Genomic DNA, 24,183 nt, shown 5'->3' on the forward strand with positions numbered 1-24,183 from the left:
CCTGACCATCCTTTTATTGTAGGACCTGAGGACAGGAGACAGGAGAGAGGGACAGAGGGTGTTCCCCATCACCCACCCACTGAAGTTTCCCCCGTCTCACTGCATGGTGAGTTCCTATCAGCTGATTCTCTGGTTCTTCCTTTCAGCCTCCTATCTGAACTCCCTATAAGCTCCCCACTCACAGCCATCAGAAATCTTCTCAGGCCTTCCATCTGCATTTGTTGGTCCATGGCTCTTCCAGTGTTCCTTGTGATCTCCAAGTCTATTAACATTTTCAAACTTCTCATGCCTAAATCCTATTGTCCAGATAGTAACTTTTGTGATTTGTAATCCTCCACTGGACATGAGTACTCTACCTTCTTGCCTTCCTGACCTGGCCTCCCCTTGAACCCTTCAGACCCATTGCAGAACCCTCATTTCTTCTCACTGCCATGCTTTTGTGTTATAACTCCCCAAACTGTGCACTAGACATTCCTTTCCATCTTACATCAACAATGACATTCAGCCTAAGGTTACAGAGCTCCTCTTCTGGGCCAGTCCACACCTTGGGGTTCGGGAGCACAGAGATAACAAAAGAAGAGTTTCTACTTTCGTGGAGCTAGTGTGTACGGGAGACAAGAAGTCTTAGTTTTCTTTCTGCTGCTATAACAAAATACCTGAGACTGGGTAATATGAATAACAGAATATTATTTTGCTCATGGATCTGGAGATTGGGGACGTTCATCATCATTCCATGGCAGAAGGGCAAGAGAAGAAGAGGTGGGTAAAAACTCACTTTCCTAACAAGCCCACTCCTATGATAATAACATTAACCCATTACTGAGGCCTGAGCCCAGGACCTAATCGCCTCTGATGAGGACCCACCTCCAAACACTGTGGAAGGAGGGGTTAAGTTTTCAACATGTGGATTTAGGAGGGGCATGTTCAAATCACAGCACAAGGTAAAAGTCCTGGAAGAAGGAATGTTCACAGAAGAGTAAGAGAAACCACATGGCACCGGGGGAAACACATGGGAGAATGGCCAGAGGAGGTTCAGGAGCCTCCCTTCCAAACACCAGACCCTGCTTCTTCACCACCTCCAGGGAGCCTTCCCTGGCCCTGACAGCATGACTGCTCCAGAATCTGAGAGGCAGTCTGTATAGGGGCTGAGAGACCATGCTTTGGTGCTTGGCTGCCTAAGTTTCAAATCCCTGTTCTACCACATGCTGGCTGTGTGACCTTGGGCAAATTCCTTACCTAACTCTCTGAGCCTCGGTGACCTCGTTATAAAACGGAGATAATAATATGACTGACCTACCAGCGTGATTACTGGCATCAAAGTTATAAATATGTAACACGCTACTTAAAACAACATCTGGCACAGTGTTGATGTGACAGAAGTGTTTGCTGTTATTATCTGGAGCCTTCGGAATCCACTTTCCATGGGTCTTCCTGTACACCCCAGCTGCCCCATAAACACTGTTAGAAGGCGGTGTTCAGGAAGATTTTCATCTCATCTATTCAGATACATTTGTACTCTAATGTTCTGCCTTCATCTCCATGATGACAGTTCTCCTCTTGGCAGTATCCTGCCTCATTGGCTCGTACATGACACCCAAAGAATGCTGATCATATTACATCTTGATTGGCATTTAGAAAAAATAATAGTAAAAAAAAGAAACGTCTGTCTTGAATGTCCAAGAATAGATTCCGCAGTAAGTCTTCCAGCTTTGGGACTTGGACAGAATTGGAAGAGGAAGCGATCATTTGTCGTCTTCTTTTAGAGACTGCATATCTGGCATCCCTTCGATGCTAAATGGGACTTTTTAAAAATAGTCTTAACAAGCATTTTGACAGAGACTTCATAATGGATACCAGAGGGATGCAGCCAGGGGGAGTCAACACGTGTGAAATCCGACCTGCCCCAGCCAAATGGGCAGCGACCCCACAGCTATCTCCCGGAGGAGAAACTGGCTCAAGGGGATCATCTGGGAACATGGCATTGGTTTGCTGCTAAAGCTCCAAATGCCTCATTCCCATCAGTGTGCTGTGGGATTAACCAAATGAGTTGTCTGTCCCCCAGCACCTACCGCTATGCTGGCAGCCACAAATGAGACCCTCAAGGACATACCCCAGGGAGGGCAGGTCCCTGAACTTTGCCTTTGCAGAATCAAGTCAAGATCAAACCTCAAATGTCAGCAAGTACTGGCTGAGTGCCTTCACCCATAACTTGTGGACTGGGACAGGCTGGGATAGGGAGTTGTAGAGGGAGGAAAAATCCTGGATTCTGCCACTGAACAAAACATGATCATGGGGTGGAAGGACCTCACAGGTAGATACACCTAACTCAATGAAGATCTCTTCCAACTCTGGGTCCTCATCTGTAACATGAGGAAAACCATTATTTCATGGGGATACATGAAGGAACTGCAATACTATGGTGAATATGGGACTGAAGGCTATTATGATATACCTCTGGCAAACAGCATGCCAAGATCCCCGCAGGGGAGGCAGATGCTTCATTCTGGGGAGAAAGACAGGGACTGGCTACCAGCTAGGATTCCAAAGTAGCTGCTATCACGGTACCCACCCTGATTGGCTCCAAGGGAAGCTAACTGATGCCCACAGATCTGTGGCTACTGGTCCTATCCTCCCCAAACCCCTCACCAGAGGTTGCTGCTCATTCCAGAAGCCCCAAGCTACCCACTGCATCCCTCACCATCAGGGCTTTCTCCTCCTCCTTCACACCCTCCCCCTGCTTCTCATCCACCTATTCATCCTTCTCCCCTGTCTACACTAATCACACTGCTCTGCCTTTTTTCTTCTTTTGGCCAGAGAGAAAGTAAAAAAAAAAAAATCAAGCTGGGATCAGAAAGTCAAAAGGAAAGGAGCTACACTCCAACATCTTTGACTCCCAGGAACGTGGCCACCCGCACAGCTGGGTCAGGACCAAGAACTGTGCTTGCTCCAACCTGGAAGAAGCCTGGGAGGCCCTGGATCCCAGCCCACCTGCCCACACAGGAAAATGGAAGTCCATGGACAGAGGAAATTTAAAGCCTTCCAAGCTTGTAGCAAAGCTAGTGTTCTGGTCCCAATCGGAATCTTCCCCCTTTTCTCCAAGGCAGCAAGGTGTCTTTGAGACTTGGCTTCCTGCCCCTTCTTTTTCAGGAAGACAGTTGAGCCCCAAAACCCACGCTGCAGGACAGGTACCAGCTGAGCTGGAATAAAAATGCAGGTCCCTCCATTCCTCACAGCACTCCTCTGCTAACTTCACTACCCACCTGCCAGTGTTAAAAGGACCGAGAAGTATAAAAGTATAAACATCTCTCCTCTCTCCTCTCTCCTCTCTCCTCTCTCCTCTCTCCTCTCTCCTCTCTCCTCTCTCCTCTCTCTCTCTCATACAAGTATACATAGACAGACACACACCAACTATTATTGCAATGGTGGGGCTATCTTTTCTCTATTGCCTCTTTCCATTTTAAGAGATACTTACAATTATCCAGTGAATCAACAAGCAAACTTTCTGGCACTTAGCACTATGCTTACTTTCATGTGGGAACCAAAGAAGCAGCAGGTGCCAAATATGTCCACAGTGTAGGAGGGAGATACTAGTGGACTCCCTGGGCGATTTTTTTTAGGAGAACTGAAGTATAAGGCACATACTATCCATACAATTCACCCACTCATAGTTTTAAAAATCAGTGGGATTTTTTTTTTTTTGGTATATTCAGCGTTGTGCAACCAAAACCACAATCAATTTTCTAACATTTTCATCATCCCAGAAAGAAATTCTATACCTATTAACAATCGTTCCCCATTCTCCCTCTCCCAGGCAACCACTAATCTACTTTCTGTCTCTATAAATTTGTCCGACTGAACATTTCATATAAATAGAACCATACAGTGCCTGATCTTTAGTGACGGGCTGCTTTTACTTGGCGGGATGTTTTTAGGCTCCCCTATGCTGTAGTTTCAATAGTTCTCCATTCCTCTTATGGCCAAATAATATTTTATTGCCTGGATAGACCACATTTTGCTTATCCATTCATCAGTGGGTGAGCGTTTAGGTTGTTCTCACTTTTATCGATTATGAATAATGCTGCTATAAACATTCAAATACAAGTTCTTGTGTGGACATATGTTTTCTCTTCCCTCAGGTATATACTTAGAAGGAGCATTTCTGGGTCTGATGTAACTCTGCATTTAACATTTTCAGTAGCTGCTAGGCTGTTTTCCACCACAGCTGTACCATTTTACATTCCCACCATCAGTGAGAGACGGTTCCAATTTCTCAACAGACTTATGATCTGTCTCTTTCATTCTAACCATCCTGGTGGGTCTGAAGTGGTATCTCACGTGGTTTGGATTTTGGTGTTCCTATTGGCTACTTATGTTGAGTATCTTTGCATGTGTTTATTGGCCATTTATACATCTTCTTTGGGAAGCTGTATATCCAGATTCTTTCCCCACTTTTAAATTGTGTTATTTGCCTGCTTGGATTTTAACTCTTGCCCTATGAAACAGATTGAACTTTCATTTGTGTTAGGATTTGTAAATATCTTAATCTAGTCAAATCTAGAAATATTCATTTAAAATATTTATTGGTTCTAGTGCTCTAAATTGTATCATGTTCTTCACATTATTTCAAAGATGAAAGATATATTGAGGAAGATGGTCAAACAGCCAGAGGGACAGACATTAATTTCTTAGAAGTCAACTTTAAGAATTACAGCCTTCAAACCAGGGCTTTAGAATATTCATTTCTTGCCAGATATACCTTCATGGGACATGTCGGGGGACCAGTGCTGGCTGTCATCCTGGACTGCATACGCAGAGTAGAAATCACTAGAGACCAAGAAAAAATGGTGCCCATCTCCAAGATCCAAGACCCAACCTGTCCTAGATACAGTGGACTTGGAAATTACAACTAGTGGAGCTTCTGTGCCCTCCAGTAACCACCCATCCTTTTCCTCACGTACCCACCTACACTAACCCAGCCAGAAGAGTGTCAATTATACAAGCAAGAGCAGGTGCCCCATTCGTTGTAGAAAACGTTCTCTGAGAAGCGACCAGGTGCTAGGTTCTGCACTGGGTGCTGCAGTGTTCAGCAAACCATTTTCTGACTTTATCATAGTCTGGGGGGAAAACAAGCAGTGTGTCATGCAATTTATGTTTTGATAGAAGAACTCAAAAAGGGTTTTAAATACAGAATGATAGCCTCACTCAGCCTGAATGCCTTCAAAGTCTTCCTAGAAGAGGAACCACAGACCAGATCTTAATGGTTTAATAGAAGTTATTCAGGCATCCCTGGCTCCAGACACAATACATTATACAAACTCCAGAAAGGGAGAAAGCTACAGTGACTGCAAGTTCAAGTTTATTTGCTCAATAATGTTTGTAATAACAGAACATTTCTACTCTCGATTTTTCTTGTTTGTTAATTTAATAACTCTCAGGAAAAGAAAAAGGACAAAGCCCTGATCTATAAGAAATTCTCTATTTATAACCACTTTCTGCTTTGCCTGCCCTGAATTCCATCCCCTCTCCAGTTCCAGATTTGCATCTATGTACTCTGCATTCACAGAGTACATAGGACTGGAGTGTCTCAGAAGCAAGGACAAGCTGAACATGGAGGTGCATGCCTGCAACCCCAGCTACTCAGGAGTGAGGCAGGAAGATTGCTCGAGGCCAGTCTGGGCAATTAGTGAGACATTGTCTTAAAATCAAAAGGGATGAGGGTGCAGCTCAGTGGTAGAAAGCTCCTGGATTACATCCTCAGTAGAAAAAGGAGGAGGAGGAGGAGGAGGAGGAGGAGGAGGAGGAGGAGGAGGAGGAGGAGGAGGAGGAGGAGGAAGCCTTGGACTTCTTTTCTGTTTCCATGGCCCCATCAAGAGAGTGCCCCCCAGATGGCAGAACTATGCCTGAACCATATACACACCCTCAGTTTCGGGAGCAGAACTTGGCACACTGAAGAACCCAGTTAGCATTGGAAGCTGTAGGAAGCTTCAAGGCCGAGCTGAACCAGGCAAACCTGAGCCCTGGGTCCTGGACTCTTTAAGGATAGAGTCGAGTATACTCAGTTGAGGCCCCAGTACATGCAACCCAGTTGGCATTTATTGTATGTCTGTTGAATGCGATTAGAGCATGTTGGATGGTCAAATACAGCTGCACCATTTTGACTAAATGATGTCTTTCTTTCTAGATGATGTGAAGAGATGAGGGAGGTGGACTGCTATACTCCTTTTAAAAAGGCTCAAGCCCTGCCAAAATTTGCAGCAATTCGTTCCTAACTTTATACTTACGGTTCTTTTTTCTTGGAGGGCCCCCAGATTGTGTTACCTTCTGGCACCAAAAACTCCAGCTCTGTCTGTTTGACTTTCCCACTTTCGCCCACACCCAGTTCAGCTTCTTTGGGTGAAAAAGATCCAACTCGTGCATACGTTTTTCTGGTTTATGTTTTCATTTTGCTAGGCCAAACTCTTAAAAGGCTAGTCCTTGAAGTGTTTTAGGCAGCATCTACCAATTTCTACCATGAAAGGTGGTGATAGAGTCTTCTTCTACTCCCATCCCCTAGCCCACACCTGCACATGCACACACACACACACACACACACACACACACACATATACACACACACACACTCACTCACACACACACACCCATCACACCCATGCATGCACGCATGCACACAACACCTTCTCTCCCCATGGTCCCAAAATAATCATATCACAGGGTTTTTTTGGGGGGGATGAGTCATTACCATGTCTACATTTCTTAGACCACAAAAGCATTGTTCAAAACTGAGACAAATAGTCTATTGTAATTACATTTATTTTCTTGCACAGTTTTTTAATTTTTCCTGAAGTTGAACTGGATTTACCTTTTCATTTGCTCACTTTTTCTGGATGTCAGTCATTAATCTGTACTAAACATGGGCCCAACTGTAAAAACAATTCTCATTAGAGTCAAGTATATGAAAAAAAATTTTTTTTCTAAGTGTCACTTTCTTTTCTGATAACATCTCCCATGGGTCCCTCCAGCCCTCGCTCATTCTGAAATGTTTCTTAGTACCACTGCACAGTATGTCCCAGGACACTTTGCTTGCAAGTGCCCTTCTCCCTCTGGCTCCTCTGGTTCCTGGGCCCTATATCTTTGATTTTACCCACCTCCTTTTGTGACATCTTTTTTTTTTTTTTAAGAAAAAGGTGCCTGAGAGGTAATTGTTTTATTCTTGAAGGTTTGGCCATGCAGAGAATTATTATAGATTGGAAAAATATTTCTTTTTAAGGGTTTTTAGAGAATTGCTCCTTATCTGCCAGCATTCTGAGTTGCTGTTAAGGAGTCTGATGCAGTTTCAATTCCTACTTATTTTTAAGATTCTTTCTCAAAGCTTTTAGGATCTTCACATCATCTCTGGTAATTTGGCCCTGCTGTGGGTCACTTCTCACCCACTGTGCTGAGCATGTGGCAGGCCCTTTTCATCTGCAACCCAAGGCCTGCAACTCTGCAAAATATATTTCTGTTATCTCTTCAATAATTCCCCATCTATCTCTTCTGTGCTATTCTCATTCTCATTCTCTTTCTCTCTCTCTCTCTCTCTCTCTCTCTCTCTCTCTCTCTCTCTCTCTCTCTCTCTCTCTTCTCTCTCTCCCTCCCTCCCTCCCTCCCCATAGCTGTCATTAGTTAAAATTAAACCTCATAGATTGAACTCATAATTTTTCTTTCTTTCTCTCCCTTCACTCACTCACTCTCTCGCTTCCTTCATCCATCCTTCCTTTTTCTCTCTCTCTTTCTTCCTCTCTTTCTTTCTCTCTTTTCTCCTGTCCTTTCTTTTCTTCTTTTCTTCCTACCTTTCTTCCTTTCTTTTTTTTCTTTTAATCCTGTTTCTGCCTTTTGTTCTCATTCTGGAGTATTCTGGAATACTAAGCTAGCAGTCAACATTCTTTGTGAACTGAGAAAAGGAAAAAGACTGGGGTCTCCCCAGTCGACTTTGGACTTTGATCCTTCTATTTTCAATACCATCCCTGAGAGCTCTTTCTGCTCCATGTTGGATGTCCTAAGCTCAGGGTAGAGTTACTTTGGAGTCACCTCCTATGATCAGGCAAAGAAAAGGCGTCTGGCCCACCTGCTCCCTCTACAGATCTGCATCCTGCCTGTGGGTTCTCGCCCCTTGACTTGGAGGCCCCTGAGCCTCCGAGCTCTGTGTGTGGAAAGCCCGGTCCTCACCAGTCCCCCCTGCCACAGACAGGGCCTTCCTTCCATCTCCTCCATCCCCATCCCCATCCCATCCTCCCAATCCTGCGGCTCCCTTTCACCACCAGTGTCGACTTTGCTCCTATTTCTTTGTCTCTGTGATTTATACCATTTTTATCATTTTCTGCTATTTTATGGGTTTCTCAGGAGACAGTAGGGGAAATGCATGTGTGAAAATCACCCTGTTTGACTCAGTCTTTATTTTTGTTTTATCTTTTGGTTAAACAATGCAATTTTGTGTTGTTTCCTAGCAAATAGAGCTGTGATGTGTATTTAACAATTTAAGATGCCAGATTGTTTACTTTTGACAGTTGTGACATATTTTCAAGAGCCTTATAAAGTTTTCTTTGGGGAATTTCAAGAACAGATCCATTCATCTTCCCCTATCCTTAACTGGAACCCTGTGTACTTAGGATTCAATCATCCCATATTCAGCGGGAGTCACCTGTACTATTAGCACATCAATAAATTAGATGCAGCCACATTCATTGGCACATGCCTATAATCCCTGTACTTGGGAGCATGAGACAAGAGAATCACAGGTTCACAGCTGGCCTCAGCAACTTAGCGAGGCCCTGGGTAACTTAGGGAGGCCCTGCCTCAAAATAAAAAAATAAAATAGGGACGGAAGGATAGCTCAGAGAGAGAAGGCCCCTGGGTTCAATCCCCAGTGCTAACAAACCAAACAAATTAAATTAGATGCTTGGTCTCTGCATGATCTAAGGTGGTGGCAGTCAGCATAGAAAGTCCCAGATAGGTGGGAAGGAGACTCCATGGGAAGCCTGGACAGGGGATAGGAGTGAAGGTAGAAAAAGGTCCAACGCTTGAGAGGACAGAGGTGACTCTCTGAGCCCTGCCATGCCTGGTTCCTTCAACTGTGTGTGGAGGTAAAGAGGGCCATCAGTCTTCCCAAAGATGCGGGAAAAATGAGATGATGCGATGATCAATCTGAAACTCTTGGAGAATAAAAGGGCTACATAAATGCACAGTGTCGTTACCAGGTCCAGTACAACTCAGACAAGCCCAGTGCTAACCCGTCGTAACATCACTGGGCAAGTACATCACAAAAATCTATTGGGGAGTTAGGAATATCCCTTGGACATGACAAATGTCTGGAAGAGTCTGTGGCATTCATTAAGGAAATTAAAGCCCATGACATCCAAGGTCGACTCAGAAAGAGATCTGCTCCAACTCTCCCCTACCTGCCATGGAGTCCGTAGAGAAGCTGGGAAGACGGTGACAGCCCAAACTGCAGGGAGTCTGAATCCTTGGGTCACCAGGCAGGAACTAGTACCTGCTGACTCTATCAGACATTGTTTAAGCTGAAATAAGCTCTAGTTGTTCTAAGCTACTGGGGTCTGGGGGATCATTTGTTAATACCGTATGGCCTCACCTTTCCTAAGAAGCTTGAGCTATGAAGATTGCTCCCCCACAAGAGTGTCCAGGGGAATTATACTGGTGAGAAGGGAGAGAAAATGATGTGGATGCAAAGGTCCTTTTCTCATCCCTGGAGATGAAGCTGAGACCAGAGAACCTCTAGATGAGACTGTGATCTGGGGCAAATAAGGAGAAGCTTCAGGACAGAAAATGACTCACCTCGTATCCACGGTAGCCGAAGCCTCAGCACAGCATGGAGGCTGCCACAGGGCGCCTTCTCTGTCTCAGAGTCTCCCCCATAATGCAGGGCCCTCAGTGCTATTTCTCAGACCCACTACCAAACCTACTCTCAGCTGGGCATGGTGCTAAGACAGGAGGATCGCAGGTTTAAGGATAGCCTCAGCAACTTAGTGAGTCCTCATTGTAAAGACAAAAAGGGGAGGGGGACTGCAGGTGTTGCTTGGAAGTAGAACAGCCCTGAGTTCAATCCCCAGTACAAAAACAAAATAATCCACTCTCACGGAGACCCTCTTCTGCCTGGCCTGTCTCTTGGAGCACTGGACAACATTAGTAATGACCTCCATGTCCAAAGAAACTCTGCCCCTTCCCACAGGTACCTGGGTTTCCTCTGGCATGGATCCTCCTGTGAGTACCTCGTTAGTGAAGACTGCCAAGTCACCAGTCCTCAAGTCTCTGGCACAGGAGCAGGAATGTACAGTAAAGAAAAGAGGTTGCTGGCCGTGTCCTATCAAGCCTTCCAATTAAGATGCAAATACAAAGGAACCTTGGCTCCAACTAAAGTCACCAACCTTAAAGAAGCAAAGTCCCTTAGGCAGCATGGATTTCAAAAACTCTTCATCTTTTTTGAATTATGGGAGCCTGCGAGGATCCAATGCAATCACAACACACACACACACACACACACACACACACACACACACACACACACGAAAAAAACACGCTAGCAACAAAACAGTTAACATGGATTTTTCCAGCAGTTCTGGGATTTTTAACTGAACCCAAGGGAATGAAGTCACCAACACATCCTATATTCTAAACCAAACCCAAACTAGGTGTGGTGGCATGCACCTGTAATCCCAGTACTTGGGAGGCTGAGACAGGAGGATAGCAGTTTGAAAGCCAACCTCAGCAACTTAGTGAGACCCTGTTTCAAAATTTAAAAAAAAAAATAGGACTTAGGGTGTATCTCAGAGATAGAATGCCCCTGGGTTCAATCCCCAGCACCACCTAATAAATAAACAACAAAATAATAAAGCCCAAAGCAATTTGAGCTAGACACCCCTACCCTAACCTACCCTACCCTAAGGTGAGGATATGGCAGAACCAAGCCAGCCACCTCCAAACATGGGCCACCCTTTATCTTCCAGTCTATCTAATATGGGGGGGAGAAAAATGTCCAAAAAAAGAAAAGAGGTTGCTGGATAAAAGCACAATAGCCCCTTGTCAAGTCAGGGACACGAGGCTTTCAAAGATGGAGTAGTAAATTGGGGATCAAGAAAGACCAAAAGCAGGGAATCCTGGCCGTACTGCCTGCAAGCGTAAACTTGGTAACCTTGGCTTCATCGGTGCCTCTAGTGTTGATGCTGGTTGGGGTACAGGTTGGTGATGCCATTTGTCCAGACAGAGACCTGCTTCTCTCCTAGCAATCTCTGAAGGGCAGGGGCTGATTGCAGCAGCTCACACCAGCAGTGTAAGCAAAGCTGATGAGATAGAGAAATCATCACCACTGCCTCTGACCTTCCTCAGCCCAGAGCCCCCAGAAAGGAAGTTAGGGATGTACATTCATGGGATAGAATGAAAGAAATCCTGGCTGCCTCTTTATGTGTAAGTCCTGAGCTACAGGGAAGGTGCACACTGCCCACAAAGCCTAAATGATCCATTGATGTGGGACCATCCTATCAGCCACCAGCCAGAGTCAGGCCTGCATCAAACTTCAGGGGAAGAGGGGCCAGCAGCACCTGCCTCAGGTGCTGATAAGTTCTCAGGTGTGAGGGAAAGACTTCCACTCCCTCTTTTCTCCTTCTTGTCCTCAATTGTGGAGGGCCTGGACACAAAGGATGGGGAGGAGCAGGTGTCTGAAAGGCAAGCCCCCCACACCATGCCAAGGAGCCAGGCTGGGGCACATCCATGCTCCCATCCTTCCTACAGGTTCAGGGCTGAAGTCTTCATAGGGGAGGGAGGGCCAGGAAGTCTAAAGGAGTTTCAGATTGAAACTTTAATCTGGACTCAATTTCCTTTATTTTTTATTGGTGCATTGTAGTCATACATCTTAATGGGGTACACGATGGTAGAGGCATACATGCACACATTCATTTAGCCCTTCCCCAATTCCCACTCCATTCTCTCCCCTCCCTCCTTTTCATGTTGGACCTAGTGATTGACTTTGATATGTTTGTGAGTGTACATGAGCGAATTTCCCTCTTCCTCCTTTTATCCCCCTCAGCTAGGTCACCTGATTTGCTCATCTATGATTCCTCCTTCTTCATCTAGACTTCCTCCTCTGATATCGTTTCTCCTTACCTTCTACATATTAGAGACTCTATTTCTATTAAGTGAAAATGACATAAATGTGTTGAAATCTGTCCAAAATGTTGCTAAGGCCAGAGCCAGCATACGCAGGCAACAATCACAGAAAATTATACCATGATTTTATCTAATTCACCCCAAGTGAATCAAGACTCTTCGATGGAGCACACGGGCCTCACAGATTTGGCATCTTATTTCAATGTCTTTATGAACAACTAAAGACTTCTTAATAATCCTTTTCTTTTTTGCTGGGCGTGGTGGCGCACGCTTGTAATCCCCGTGCTTGGGAGGCAGAGACAGGAGGATCGCGCAGGTTTGAAGCCAGCCGTGCGCTGGCTTAGGAGACCCTGTTTCCAAAATGAAAATGTAAAAATAGGTCTGGGAGTGTAGCCCCGAGGTAGGAGGGCTTCCAGGAACCCCAGTACCACCAAAAAAAAAAAATCCTTTTCTTTTTAATTCAACTCACATATGTGTAGCTAGGGAAAACCATACAAGAGAAATAGTTTGCCTAAAGACCTAGATCTAGTAGCAAGACCTGGAGCCAATCACACTCACTCGCTCATGACAAGGTTAAAGGAAAGGCCTGAGTGTAGCCTTGATTTTGATCACCCAGGTAGAAACACGAGGGTGGCTCTTGGAATCCAAACCATCTGACAGCTTCCTCTACCCGAGGATGGTCTGAGCAGTGTGGCTGCAAGACTAGACTGGAGAGAACATCTTGTAGATAGTGCTTTGTTTCCATTTGAGACTGTGGAGTGTGTGTGTGTGTGTGTGTGTGTGTGTGTGTGTGTGTGTGTGTTACTGGACATGGAACCCAGAGGCATTCTACCTCTGAGATATACTCCCATCCTATTTTATTTTTTATTTTGAAATAGGGTCTCATTCAGTTTCTGAGGCTAACCTTAAACCTGTGATCCTCCTCTGTCTCAGCTTCCCAAGTCCTAGGACTACAGAAGTGTGCCACCTTTGAGACTTTGAGACCCAGGGCAAGGAGAAAAGTCACATGATGCATATTTTGCATGGTGCCCAATGAACTTCAGAACACGCGCTTTCATCTTTACATGAATAAAGGCCAAAACAACCCCAAATATAAAGATTGTTGGATGGTGTACCAATCTATGTAACACGCCCCTTTATGTTCTCTCTAGAACTGCCAACTATTGAATTTCAAGAGTCGACTGCCCCAAGGCCCGATTGAGGGAAAGAATGGAAGTAAATGTGAAGAATGAAGAGAAATGTTGGCATGCCCACATGGAATGAAAGGTACATGTTTCCAAGTTTACCTCAGATGCCACTGAATTGTTTCATTTTTCAAAAATTACAAGCCAGCCTTCCTTTCCTGTTCGAATTTGTGCAAACACGGCACATCTCCAGCATGCCTTGCTAACCACGGATTCCATTATGTGTTTAATAATTGACTATTCAATAGAGCATTGATGCATTTTTGTCTGGAACTAATTCACCTTTGTCTGTGCCTCAGCACGAATGTTCGGTGAATCACAGATGGGATCGCATAAGTGCTGCTAGCGCTGAGCTGCCCAACGCACCACCATAGCCTTGGGATTATTCATGTCAGGCCCTGTGCTCAGAAATGTTCTAGCATGCTAAAGCCACCTGAAAATGTGATTTATGGGCACCGTGGAGTGCGGGACGACACCTTTTCCCTTCTAATGAGAACTAACAAATCAGAGTCTACAGGCCGCTTAAACCTGGGAAGAAATTGTCAGTTGCAAAATTAACAAAAAATGAACGCCCTTACAGCCCATTAAGGCCATGGAGCTACCCAGTTGGAAATCGGGCCGAGATGTGTTGACCGGGGGGAAAAGTATGAGCAAACGCATATGTCTTGATGTCTCTGTAGAGAAAGGGAAGTCCCTGTTCCCTCTTGAAGAATTTCTGCCTTGCTTTCTTGTTTGGGATTTATGAACTTTAGCAGCACCGCAAACAGCACAAATGGTGCATAATCTTGTGATCAACCAGACACATCACCCTGCAGGCTGCTCTCCTGGGTTGGCCTGGCTCTAAGCCTGGGCTCAGAGGCTGAATAGAGTTGGCATGCCATGAACATCACAGATTTTAAAAGGGGGGGGGGTGGAGAACCTACTCCAAAACTACTCTGTGTGTGTGTGTGTGTGTGTGTGTGTGTGTGTGTGTGTGTGTGTGTTACTGGGATTGAACCCAGGGGCCTCTACGTCTGAGCTATACCTCCGGCCCTATTTTTTCTTTATTTTGAAACAAGTTCTCACTAGGTTGTAGAGGGCCTCACTAAGTTGCTGAGGCTGGCCACAAACCTGCCATCCTCCCATCTCAGCCTTCATAGTACCAAGATTAGAAGCATGCACCATCATGCCTGGTTCTCCAAAACTGTTCTTTACCATTGAAATTACCTTGGCTATTTCTGTACCAGAAACAGAGGACTTGGCATGGCCTTAGCGGGGAAGCCCAGTCACTGGCTGGAGAGATGAATACCCTCCAATAGGAAAGGGCTCATGGCTTGAGCCCAACTATGAAATAGTATCTTAGGGTGGGCTAAAGGAAAAATAGGATGCCAGGAGAAAGACCTCTTCCAGTCATTTGTAGTATCTGGGTATATAATTGAATAGCTCGTATATTATGTTGTAGCCATGCATTAAAAAAAGTCCCAGCACAGAATCTGACATCTAGATCTTTTTGTACCTGTTTGAGTTTACCAATGGGACTTCTGTTGCCTGAGGATGTGGGCTCTATTTTTTTTTTAACTCCACCAATGTCCTAAAGTGACGGATGACTAATTTATTTATTCTGCAAAGGAAATCTGCTTTTCTGTGAGGTGCAGTGAGGGGCAAAAGTTACCTTTCTGTGTGATCACCAGCCTTTTGACTAGTTCCATTCTGTTGGCTTGCAGGCAGGCATGCAAATCAGCCCACACCCAGGGGCCAGGGGCTGAGGATGCCCTGTGTTTCCCGGGGGGCAGCCAGAGCCATTATCACTGAATCTGCACCTGGGTTAAGGTTGGAAAGGTTCGGCCTGCTGATCAATTTATTTTCTCTAATCAGCAAAGTTGTTTAAAAAAAAAAAAAACTCTAAACCATTCCCCAGACCTCGAGACCTCTTGAACAGACAGGATCCAGCTGCTGTTAACCTCTGTCAGGATACTTAGGTGGGAGAATGAATACTCAATATTTTTAGCTAGGACACTAACTTATACAGCCCTTACTAAATGGCAGAGTTGGTTCTAAGTGTCCGTGTCTGTTCCTTAATCACAACAATTACATAAAGTGATGACCTCAAAGTTACAGATACGGAAAGTGAGGTGCAGAGAGGTTAAGCAACTTGCTCCAGGTCACACCGCCCGCCCGTGGTGGAGCTGGGCTTGGTGTCGTAGTCTATGCACTAAATCGCCAGGCTACTCCCTTGCAGGGGATAGGATTCCAACATGCCAGCGCTTCACTAATGAACTAGAAGGTTTGGGTTTTATTGCTGTGAATTCCTTTATTTGGAATGGAAGTAATTTGTGCACTTTAGTAAGTGCACAGCGTGGAAATGAACCTTGAATTAAAAAAAAATGATCCTGGAGTGTTATCTTCCCCTCTACAATTCCAGTAGATGCGGATGGTGAGGTGGTGGGGAGCAGGGGCCTGGAAGACAGGGGCTGCCAGCGGTGCCTCTGGGCATCTCGGTGAACTTGGCTGTGCAGCTTACCTCACAGAACCTAGGCTTGCTCTCCATTTGTAAAATGCAGACCTTGAAGGTGATCTTGGGACAGCCAGCTCCCTTGGGGAATGCCTGTGCTCACCCAGACCTGCAGCAGACTGTCCCTGTCACCAAGTGCTTGAGGCAGGATGACAGGGGGCAAAGGTTGAGGAGCCAACACGTTCTGGTATAACTTAGGTCTACTGCAGACAGCGTGCTAGTGCTGGGTTTTAGGAGGTACATCAGGGCCACCACCTCCCTGTAGCTTCACTGAAGACAGAGGACACCAGACACGTGTCCTCCTATGATGTGAATAGACCCTGAAGTTGTGCAACACAGTGACCTGGGGTAGGAGGGAAGAACATGCCCAGAGGCCAGGGAAGGGAGATATCTGAAAGGCAACAAGCAGACCTATTTCTGGGATAACCTCCCCAGGCCCCTTGATTTGAGGCTTCCTTCAGTGTGGAGTGGAATTACTGGAGAGAAATAGAAGATTAGCAGGAGCAGATGGCTCATGCATTCATTCAATCAACACCCGCTGAGCTCTGTGCCAGTCCCTGCTAGATGCTGAGGAGCACCCTGTCTCTCCCTTCCAAGAGCTTTCAGCTTGATAAATGTATATAAATAAAACCCAAAGTACATATGTATTCAGTAAGCCTGTAGATCGCCCCATTCTCTCTAAGGCCAGGGCAGCTAATGGCTGTGACTGTCCCAAGCATGCATGACAGAGGGTTCCCTGCGCCCTTGCACCCCAACGCAGAGTTAAGAACTTGTAGACCACGGGGGCACTGTGGATTCTCTGGTTCTAGCTACAGTGTGCATTTCAAAGAGCTTGGCCAGTAGCTAGTTCCAGCCGTGGGAAGGCTGGATGGCCAGTTGCTAGCCTGGTTTCCTGTTACCACCTCACTCCAGTCGCCACAGCTGGGGGGAAGGAGGAGGCACCACTTGCTGTGTGCAGAAATGAGCCAGACATCAGCTTGGAATGTTATCCCCGCAGGTGTCAGAAGTGCCATTTACGTAGGTCAGGACACAGATTCTCTCTGCATGAAACCTCCCACAGAGGTATGCAGCGGCTAAGTGGCAGGAATGGGACTTGAGGCCACCAGATGGGCCTGGCTGACAGGATGCTATCTCTCTGGCCACTCCACCTCTACTCACACCCAAAGCAAAAGTCTCTCAAATGTCACTCTGCTATTGCTGAGGCTCTTCTGAGTCCCACCTTTGACTGGCCAGCACTCTGAAGAGCTCAGCCAGATGCCATTTCTTCTGAAACATTTTCCTGGACTGCAATCCACCCATCTGCCCTGCAGGCAACCAAGACCAAGCTCTCTATGAACTTCCATGGTGCCTGCGCTTCCTTCTGTCATGACCGACCGGGGAGCACCATCGTCATTTACTTCCTTGAGACTTGTCAGAGATTCTCCCTCTAACTCAGAACCTAGACTGGGACCTGGCTTGATTGGGACTCAATATTGTAAGAGTGGATGAAGAGAAGGAGAAAAAGAGGGGAAAATGTTGGAGAACCAGACCCTCAAAGACTGTTAAAGGCCTTGCTTCAAATCCTACTTGGTCTGACCTTCTGCCACCACCAACCCCCTGACCCTCAGATTAGACAGAGAGAGTAACTTCTCTGTGCTCAGATCAGGGGCACAGATTCCCAGGCGGGGGCAGTAAATCGACACCACAGTCAATTTTTAGTGTTCCCGAAGGGCACGATTTGTTGGCTGGTGATCTGCGGTGAATTTTTAATCACAGATCAGTGGCTCCCCCTCCTGCTACTCTGACAGGTCTTGGGGCCTGTGTGTGCTAAGGGAACAGGGACTCGTTTGACTTGGATCTGCAAGAAAACTAATCAGGAAGGGGGAATTGCCCCTTAAGCCTCTGAGCCAGCTGCTGAAGCCTCATGCAAACACTTTCACCTAATGACTGTTACCTCATTTCTGGGACAGTTCTGGATAGAAAATAGTATCGGGTAGAGGGAGGATTGTTCTCTCAAACCAGTTTGCAAAGACCCCCATGACCATTATTACTAGGAGGAGCTAGGAAGTTGGTGATACAAAAATCTGTCAGAGAAGCCAGTATAACTCTATAGTTTCCCAAGTTACACAGCGTTTTGAATAATGAATCCTCTGGATAGCAACACTGGCAATGATGTCACAAACTAGTAGTAGTAGTAGTAGTAGTAGTAGTAGTAGTTGTTGTTGTTGTTGTTATTGTAGTAGTTGTGGTAGTAGTAGGTATTGAACCCACGGATGGTCTATCTATGAGCTACACCCCTAACCCTATTTTATTTTTCATTTCAAAACAAGGTCTCACTAGGTTGCTAAGAGTCTCACTAACTTGCTGAGGGTAGCCTGGAACCTGCAATCCTCCTGCTTCAGCCTCCCAAGTACTGGGATTACAAGCATGTGCCACCATGCCTGGCTAAAAGCTATTATCTTACTGGACACTTACAAGATGTCAGGCTCTGCTCACACCTCCTCTACAAATGCTCTCTTTTATGTGCACAGCATTTTTGAGATAGGTGGTGTTTAAAATTTTTCATTTTACAGGTAGTAGTCTTGGAGATGTTTGATTCCTTCCTTGAAGTCACACAGCTAGGGGAAGGGAAACCTGGAGCTTAAATCCAGATCTATCTGATAACAAAGGCCTGCATTTGACCACTTTGACAAGCCACAGAATCATTTTACACATGAAAAATAAGAACACTGTGGAAGCAGAGCAAGATTTTAGCCACAGTGCAGAGAAAAGAGCTGGAACCAGATGCAATGGAAGGTAAGTCTTGGCTTAGCTGCCGAGGTGGCGTGGGGCCTCCGGTAATGCTCAGTCTCTTGTTTTCTCAGGTGTGGAGCAGGGGCAACCACTCCTGTCTTGCAAGAATATTTGCCGCAAAAAAAAACCTTCCAAGAGCTGCTCTGAAACTGTCATGAGATTCTCACTTTGGTCACCTCTAGATTACCAGAGCCAAAAGTCTTCGGAAGTCAATGAATCCCTGTCCATTTGAGCTCACAATGGACAAGGGGAAGAAAGAAAAATCACTTTCACCTGCAAGACAGGGATTTCTATGTAGTTACAGGTAAGAAAGCTAAGACACAGAGATTCTAGGTGACACTCTCGGGTCTGGTCTAGGGCAGAGCCCAAGTTATCTGGCCCCACCCCCTCGCTACCCTAACTGCCTGTGATTTGCTGTAGCATGTGTCTGTCACCTCTCAGGAACCCTCCCTTTTGTTTGTTGAAGACACCTGCCCTTTTACAAAGAAAAAGTCCAAGTCTTGTCTGTGCCTATTTGGCTGAATTTTAAACAGCACAGCTCTACTGGGTTAAGAATTTAATTATTTGCCCTTTTTATTTTTTATTTTTCAAAATCAAATGCATTCATCATTGTGTATACAAGCTTTTTCCCTTCTGTTTGCAAATAATACTATTTAGCCTTCTCGTACTGTAGGGAATTTACTTAGGAGTAAAAAAAAGAAAGAGAGAGGGGGAAGAAAGGGAAAGAAAGGAAGAAATTACAGCGGATAAAAGACCTAGGGGACATAATTACGGAAATGCTGCAGGTTCTGCATTAGCTGGGAAATTGCAGCCATTTCATTGTGGGAGTAAAGCTATTTTCTTTTCTTTTAAAGTGGATCCTTCACCTTCTGAAGGGCTAATTATGGTACTGCCTACATGTTGCGCTCATAGGCTCCAATTTCATCTTTTCATTAACCACACAGGCAAATAGCAAAATTGTGCTTGCCCTCCGGAAGTGTCTCTGTGATGGCTTCCGCAACAGGCAGGAGGCATGTGGCAATCACTCACTTGTGACTCAGTCCGTGTTCTCCATAATTGAGTCCCCCCCAAGGACCTTGTCAGAGGCCCCTCCTCCAGCCCAGCCAGGAGAAACTCATAAAACAAAGCCAGTGGGCGGCAGGAACCAGAGGAGGTCCAGGGAAGGTAATGGAATGCCTGTTAAGAGGTAAAGGCCCTAAAAATGATGTTTATGGAGAGTGTTTAATGTTCTGAGAGAATATGTGAATTATAATACATAGGAGGAAAAGCAGAATTATATATATATATATAATATATATTATATATATATGATACATTGTGATACATGCAATTTCAACTAGTTAAATACATATATGCATATACACATATAGGTCAATATCATTGTATATCATTACGATATAGTTAATACACATCAATGAATGAGTTTTTTAGGGTTTAAAAATAGTAACTTTAGGGTTTAAAAATAGTAAAAATAGTGGCGCACCCTTGTAATCCCCATGCTTGGGAGGCAGAGACAGGAGGATTGCGCTGGTTCAAAGCCAGCCTCACTGGCTTAAGAGACCCTGTTTCCAAATTAAAAGAAAAAAAGTATAAAATAGGTCTGGGAGTATAGCCCAGAGGTAGAAGGGTTTCCAGGAACCTCAGTACCACCACCACTAATAATAATAATAATAATAATAATAATAATATAATAACTCAAACGCCAATCTTCAGAAAGGAAGGAATCCAAAGCCTCCCCATCCTTGAGATTTTAAGGACACCCCGAGGAAACGGATTTAATTACTAGGAGTTTCCTCACCTCTTCTTCCAAACCCTCCTCTTAGCTGGGTTATCAATGCCCTTGAGAAATCTCAGCACCATCCCACCATGCCCTGTTCCTCTTCCGAAGCTACTCCATCCCTCTCAGGACAAGCATCTCTCTCCTGCATCCCCCGGGGCACCAACAACATCAGGCTTTTTGTGAAATACTTTATCCTTAGAGGCTTGAAATTAACAGGGGCAGGTGCTGCAGCACCAGCCTGGAAAAGCTGCTCCATCTCTGAAGATGATTGGATATGCAGGGCCCCGGGCAAGACCGCCTGCCTGGTGTCTCTTACTAAAGAGGCAGGTGACTGGTGTTCTGGGAATCCATGTGTGTGTGTACACGTGCCTGGTCCTCTCTGCCTTTTGCATGTCGCTCTGTCTTCCTGTGCCCCTACTCTCCATCCCTCTGTCCTCCTTTCTGCATCCCTCCAACTCGTTCCCAATTTAGGAAATTCAGAAAATTCCATGATCACCTCTGTCTCAGATGATCCCCCTAGACTTACTTGTAGTCACAGTCTTCCCAATTTCCAGAGCCCAACAATGGAACCTCCCTTCCTCTCTGCTTTCAACAGAAGACTAAAACACCTGTGTGATTAATATGCAGAGAATTCAGAAAACTTTTCTTTTTATTGCTTCCTATCCGGAGAAGCTCAGGAGAGCAAGGAAGGGAGGCGTGAGAAGCCCATGAAGGTGTCTTCTCTAACAAATGCCTTCCTGTCCTTCCGCCCAAATTCAGAAACAGCTGCAGCTTTAAAAATAGCCTGCTTTCATCTTTTGAAGGAAATATGCCAAAACTTTAACACTGGCTGTCTTGGGGTGGCAAGGAATAGTTTAGTGTTATTTACTTCTTCCTCTGTTTTTCTGAATTTCCCAAATGGTCTGTGGCTCACATGAACTGCTCTATGACAATAACAACTCTAATGTATTATGCACCTGGCCGATACCTGACTCACTCTTCACAACAGCTCTCACGGGGAGATATTTATATGCCCGTTTAGAGGTTCAGCGAGGTTAGGCAAATTCATTCAAGGTCACACAAGCAGAGGTAGAAATCATGCTAGACCTTGGGCCCTCCGCCCCTAAATCCTGCTGTGTGTATGGAGGCCCATGCTCTGCTCCACCAGCAGCCACAGAGCCTTGCACATGTCTGAGAACTTAACCAGATCGCCTCAATTTTCTTGCCTGACTCCTCGCTAGAAGTGGAGTGGCCCAGTACAGTAAGATTCACAAATTGGTTGTGCCTGGGCTGGATTCTACTTTCCCACCCCCATTTACATCAGTCTTGGCCCTGTGACCTATGGAGGACTATACATCCTTGGCCGTGGAACCTAGAAATGGCACCTGACTTGTTTTAGTTCATAAACCAGAGAAAAATGACATGTGGTTTCCATGCAAGTGAGAGGCACCAGCTTTTGCTCCTCCATGGCCCTCTCTTCCTTCTGCCACAAGGCAATGTCTTTAAGAAAGTCTTCCACGCAGAGTGGAGGAGAGCTGTGTTGGAACCCGTGATGGATCTGTGACCCAAATAAGATCAACTCTTTTCTTTTCTTTTCTTTTCTTTTCTTTTTTTTTCTTTCCTTTTTTTTTTTTTTTCAGTACTGGGGATAGAATCCAGGGGCATCTACCTCTGAGCTACACCTCCAGCCCTATTTTTTAGTCTTTATTTTGAAACAGGCTCTAAGTTGTGGAGGGCCTCACTAAGTAGCTGAGGCTGGCCACGAACCCAGATTCTCCTGTCTCAGCCTCCCAAGTACTGGGATTACAAGTGTGTGCCACCATGCCTGGCTTGCTTATGAACATTTTTATTTTTCAATACTGGAGATGGAACCCAGGGGCATTCTACATCTTAGTGACATTTCAGCCCTATTTTTTATTCTTTATTTTGATACAGGGTCTCACTGAGTTGCAAAGGGCCCCACTAAGTAGCTGAGACTGTCTGTGAACCTCCTGTCTCAGCCTCCCAAATGCTGGATTACAAGCGTCCGCCACCACGCCTGGCCCAACTCTTTGCTTTTCTGAGTCACTGAGATGTGGGGATTGAACAACCACCACTGTGTAACCTTAATCTCAGCCGCCCAATTCCATCCATGTGAAACTGTAGATGCAGGGTACTTGCTGTCCATTTCTTACTCCCTCTTCTTGGAAGGAAAAGGAGGGGAAACCTTCACCTTTCCAAAGCACTAGTAGGAAATTCCATTTGTCCTTTCTGAAAATGATTGTGGGACAATTATCTCTTCCTCTAGGGTAGACTTCCATGGCATGCTCTCCCGATGGGGCAGGCTGTCAGAATCAGTCCCCAGCAGAGGCTCTGAGCCGCCCAAGGAAAGGCAGGCCAATTAGTGCGTGGCTCTGAGTCATTACAGGACCATATGGAAGGGGCACTGAGCTCCCGCCAGCTGCGGCCACAACTGGAGGCTGGAGACTCAGGTGCCATTGGGGCACAGCGTGAAGCAATAAAGCCAGACGGAAGGGCGGCTTGGGGTGGCATAGTCAATTACCACCTTTCTGTCTGAGATCCAGCAAACTAACTACACAGCCTTTCAAGACAATCTGCGTTCCCTCTGCCTCTAGCTCCTCTGCTCCGAGGGAAGAATGGTGACGACCCAGGAGCTTCAGGCTCAGAGGAAAAAGAAGAGCTGTCATCACAGGGGGGAACAGACAAGAGGGAAAGATGAGCCACCGCTTCTGCCCCCAGTGAGGTGAGCAAGCGATTTTTCAAAGAATCCCCCTCGAGGGTACACACGATCCCCTCCTCTCTCCTCTCTCAGTGACATAGCTGGAGTTCTGTGGCTGAAATACCTTCATTCTCTTGCTCTTGACTCTGTTGTTCCTGCCTTCTTTCATTTAGGTCATCATTCTTTTCTTTGCTCATTCCCCAGTGCATCTGTTCTCCAGCTCCCTTGGCCAGGGAGAACTCTGAGCGCAGCACTGTTGCGGACCCCAGCACCTTAAATAGCAGACACAGGAGCTACAGTGCCCAGGGCAGGGCCGGGGAGTGGAGGAGGGAGACCACGCCGAGATCCACAGCTGGGCCTCTGCCACTATACATGAGCATTCAGGGCTGAAGCCTCCCATTCTAGCTATGATCTGGGGATCTAGAATATGAAAAACCTGTCTCTCACTACATATATAGCCCTAACTTCCCTCACTCTGCCAGACACATTGGCACAGAGCTGTTCACCATATGCAGACACCTAGGCTCTCCTGTGGATGGTACTGGTTGGCAGAAAGTGCGGTCAACATGGAGATTAGCTGCTCAGATCTGTCCGCAGGCAGGGACCGGTGGCACATGCCTGCAATCCATCCCATTACCTGAGAGGCTGAGATACGAGGATCACAGGTTTGAGGTCAGCCTCAGCAACTTAGTAAGATCCTCAACAACTTAGTGAAACTCTTGTTTTGAAATAATATTTTTTTTAAAAAAAAGCTAGGGGTGTAGCTTGGGAGGTAGAGTGCTCCTGGATTCAATCTCCAGTATGAAAACAAAATGAAATTTGCCTGCAGCAAGGACGAGCTTGTGAGGGGAAACGACATGGCTTCCTGACAGTCTCGTTGCCTTTTTAAGGTCTACCTCTGTTTTCCAGTCAAGGCCAGGCCCTTCTTGGACAGCCAGTGATGCAGCAAAGCTGAGGTGAGGGGCCTGGCCATGTCTGCCCAGCGGAGGCCCCCGTCTAGAGGCCTGCGTGGATCTTGCCCCCTTCCTCTGCCATTTCTGGGTGTTACTCCCAGTAAACCTTTTCCCCCTCTCAGCCCATCTCAGCATCTGCTTCCTGAAGAATC

Source organism: Muscardinus avellanarius (genome assembly GCF_963383645.1).
Source record: "Muscardinus avellanarius genome assembly, chromosome: 5".
NCBI classification, from domain to species: domain Eukaryota; kingdom Metazoa; phylum Chordata; class Mammalia; order Rodentia; family Gliridae; genus Muscardinus; species Muscardinus avellanarius.